The sequence below is a fragment of the Mauremys mutica genome, unplaced genomic scaffold (genome assembly GCF_020497125.1).
Source record: "Mauremys mutica isolate MM-2020 ecotype Southern unplaced genomic scaffold, ASM2049712v1 Super-Scaffold_100036, whole genome shotgun sequence".
Taxonomy (NCBI): Eukaryota; Metazoa; Chordata; order Testudines; family Geoemydidae; genus Mauremys; species Mauremys mutica.
Window position 1 is genome coordinate 5,354,157 of NW_025423256.1, and position 3,862 is coordinate 5,358,018.

Below are 3,862 nucleotides of genomic sequence, written 5' to 3' on the forward strand. Positions count from 1 at the left end.
CCTGTTTAGATTCTAAAATAGCATTTTTGCACCAGGGGGGCTGAAATTTTGGACTGGACATTGTAGCTCCACTGTTATTTTATAGAATTGCTTCAAAACAGCAAGTGTAGAAAGTCTCCTAAGTGCCAGGCTCTCTGCCATGGAAACAGCTGCCCCTGCTCTCCAGGAGTCTGTGCGTTCCACCCAGCAACGTACACACCTGCTCCGCACTGAAGGGGGGTCAGACAGTGACGGTAATGCAAATCTTCAGACTATCAACCCAGGTCCCTTTCTTTAACCCAGGACGTGCCAGTCACCTGTTAGCCATGGCGTTATCTTCATCTTAAAATACCTCTCAGGACATTGAACAGAGGAAGTGAAACCCCCTCCCCCGAATGGCTCCCTGTTGAGGTGTTGTACCGGACCTGCCCCTGGAGACTGTCTGGTTTTATACTCTTAGAGCTTTTTCTCTTCAAACCCCTTATCCCAATCTCTGGGCCAACCTCCGCATTTCAGAGTTTAGAATTTACTCTCATCACCCTCCTATGGCACTTTCCTTGTGAATTGGGCAAAGCAAGTAGGGGAAACTCCATGGCTAATGAAAACCAATGCTCTGGGTGAGGCCTGAACTCACACCCACAGCTGTATTTCCCCCTGCATGAGCCACTATAGGTGCTTCTTAGACAAACTTGGGCTGTAGGTGGTTATGTGTGTCTGTGCTTCACCACTTTAGCTGCTCTGTGAAAAGCTGATGGTTCAAACAGCAGCTGGTGGGTTTTTGTTTTGTTTTAAGCAATTAGAGTCTAGTACATTTTAACAGGCAGAAAATGTCCTATTCTGGTCTAGCCCCATTTGACTCCTTCTGTCCATCTTCTTCCTTCCCCCTCAGTGTCTTTCCTTCCCCACTGGGGACATGCAGAGATGAACCCCAGTCAGTCTGTGTCACAGAGAGTCTGTATCTCCTAAGGAATGTGGGTGAAGGATTCCAGCTGAATTAACGCCGCTCACCTGGGTTAGAAACATTTGTTTCTTTCGAGCACATAGTGGGAAATGGGACGTTAATTCAGACCCAGGAGGCAAGGCAGAGGCTTCATGATCTTGATCTCCAGGAAGGGAGAGAGGATCCCCAGGAAGGAGGAGCGCTTCCTTTAGATTCAAGCTGGGTCTCCTGGAAGTTGGAAAAGACCCTTGGTCACTGAGGATCTCATGGGATCGCGCTGCTCCAGAGGCTCCAGAGTCCTGGGTGCGGGGAGGGTGTCACTGCACAGTCTGAAATGGAAGGGAGGACCCTGGAAGGGACGGGGAGGAACAGAAAATGGAGAGGAATGAAACAGAATAAACGCCTCTTCTCTCTCCCCTCCCCGACCCAGCAAGAACTGTTATCAGTGGGGAAACTCCCCCCCATGAATGGCAGAGACCACAGAGACATTTGCCTCATGCTGAGAAGTAAGGTGGCCAGACACCAAGTGTGAAAAATCAGAGAGCTTCCCCAGATGCATTGGTGGTATAGTGGTGAGCATAGCTGCCTTCCACGCAGTTGACCTGGGTTCGATTCCCAGCCAATGCAATGATGTGATGATTCCTCCACTGGGAATTGGTTTAATTTCAGTCATGTTGTATCAGTTTATCAATGAAAGAATCAGTGTCCCAAATCCCAACAGGTCATTAAACACCCAGTGGAGGAAGAAAGGGGTGGGACTATATAATGAGCAGTTGGAGTCATCCTGGTATTACAATGCTTGGTTTATTTTTTTTTAAATTCCTTTACTTCCCTCTCCCTTTTAGACTCAGAGCCTTTAAGGTCAGAAGGGACCAGTGTGATCATCTAGTCCGACCTGCTGCACCTTGCAGGCCAAAAGACCCCACCCACCCACTCCTGGAATAGACCCGGGAGGGGAGGCAGCTCCGTGCTCTGCCACTACCCCAGGCAGCACATGGAGGCCCTCTGCTCCCCTCCCCCAACGGGTGTGCAGAGATGTGCCAGCAGCACTAAGGTGGCTCCCTGCCCACTCTACATCCGTCCCTCCGTGCCGCTCCCAGAAGTGGCTGGCATGTCCCAGCATCCCCTGGGGTGGGGGGAGTGTCTCCACGTGCTGCCCTTGCCCCGAGCACCGACTCTGCAGCTCCCATTGGCCAGGAACTGTAGCCAATGGGAGCTCTGGAGGCAGCACCTGCAGACAGCAGCACATGGAGATCCCCTGGCCCCACTCATCTAGGAGCTGCTGCCAGAGGGTTGTATGTACCGGTCACTTTGGGAGCTGCACCACCCCTCCTGCACCCCACCCCCACCCCCAGCGCAGAGCCCACACCCAAATTTCCTCCCAGTGCTTTGCTTGTCGTCCTTTCACCAGAACCATCCTTCTTCTCCTGGGCTGCAAGTAGCCACCCCTGGGAAGCCAAGAGGCAGGCACAGGATTCTGCCAGGTAAGTGTCCCACAGCGCCGTGATGGACAGTGCGATGAAGGTAAGTTTTCCTGAGGCACAATGAACTGCAACGCAGCAAACCACTGGCCAGGCGGTCGGGGCGAAGGGCATTCACTGGAGGTACAAGCTTGTGAGTGACTCCTGAGCACAGGGCCCCTTCCCCTTTTAAGGACCTGCTCCTCATGGCCTGCGACTAGAGATGACTTGGCTGCATCTGGTGGGTCACACTTCACCTTGGGCAGTGTCCATGCTCTGGGTGTGTGATCGCTGCCTAATTAGAGTCCCAGACACCTTGTCTATCTAGCAGCTCTTCTGATCTTCCAGCTGTTCAACCAGCCCCTTCATCCCACAAGCATTGCAGGAGGGAGGGGGAGGGGGAAAGCCACTTCACAGGCATTCAGAGAGGGAGAGGAGACAAAAATGGGAATGGGGGAAGTATAACAGAGCTATTGAGCATAGAAATCACTGCTGCTCCTACAACAGCAGGGACAGGCCACTAGGAGCTGGGAAAAATTAAGCCCTCATGTTTCTGCCTGATTTTGAACCAGGGACCTTTTGCGTGTTAGGCAAATGTGATAACCACTACACTACAGAAACTCTGTTGCAGGGCTCTGCCCCTCCCTTCATAAGAATAGAAGAATGGCCAGACTGGGTCAGACCAAAGGTCCATCCAACCCCATATCCTGTCTGCCAACAGTGGCCAATGCCAGGTGCCCCAGAGGGACTGAACCTAACAGGTAATGATCAAGTGATCTCTCTCCTGCCATCCATCTCCACCCTCTGACAAACAGAGGCTTGGGATACCATTCCTTACCCAGGCTGCCTAATAGCCCTTAATGGACTTCACCTCCATGAATTTATCTGCAAAAATAATGAGTACTTGTGGCACCTTAGAGACTAACAAACTTATTTGAGCATAAGCTTTCGTGGGCTAAAATCCACTTAATCAGATGCATGCAGTGGAAAATACAGCAGGAAGATATATATATCTACACAGAGAACATGAAAAAATGGGTGTTGCCATCCACACTATAATGAGAGTGAGCAGTTAAGGTGAGCTATTATCAGCAGGAGAAAAAAACCTGTAGTGACAATCAGGATGGCCCATTTCCAACAGTTGGCAAGAAGGTGTGAGTAACAGTAGGGGGACAAATAAAGATGGGGAAATAGTTTTACTTTGTGTAATGACCCACCCACTCCCAGTCTTTATTCAAGCCTAATTTAACGGTGTCCAGTTTGCAAATTAATTCCAATTCAGCATCTCTCGTGGGAGTCTGTTGTTGAAGGTTTTTTGTTGTAATATTACGACTTTTAGGTCTGTAATCAAGTGACCAGGGAGATTGAAGTGTTCTCGGGCTGTGTTTGAATGTTATAATTCTTGATGTCTGATTTGTGTCCATTTATTCTTTTATGTAGAGACTCTCTGGTTTGGCCAATGTACATGGCAGAGAGGCATTGC

The 3,862-nt window shown here is 50.1% G+C and overlaps 2 non-coding genes across 2 annotated transcripts; one reads left to right on the plus strand and one right to left on the minus strand.

Moving 5' to 3' along the window:
* The first annotated feature begins 1,474 nt into the window (after positions 1–1,474).
* On the plus strand, positions 1,475–1,546 carry TRNAG-UCC. The gene has a single exon. It is a non-coding gene; the product is annotated as a tRNA-Gly (tRNA).
* A 1,381-nt stretch (positions 1,547–2,927) lies between these two features.
* TRNAV-AAC lies at positions 2,928–3,000 on the minus strand. Its single transcript has one exon. It is a non-coding gene; the product is annotated as a tRNA-Val (tRNA).
* Between the last annotated feature and the right edge of the window lie 862 nt (positions 3,001–3,862).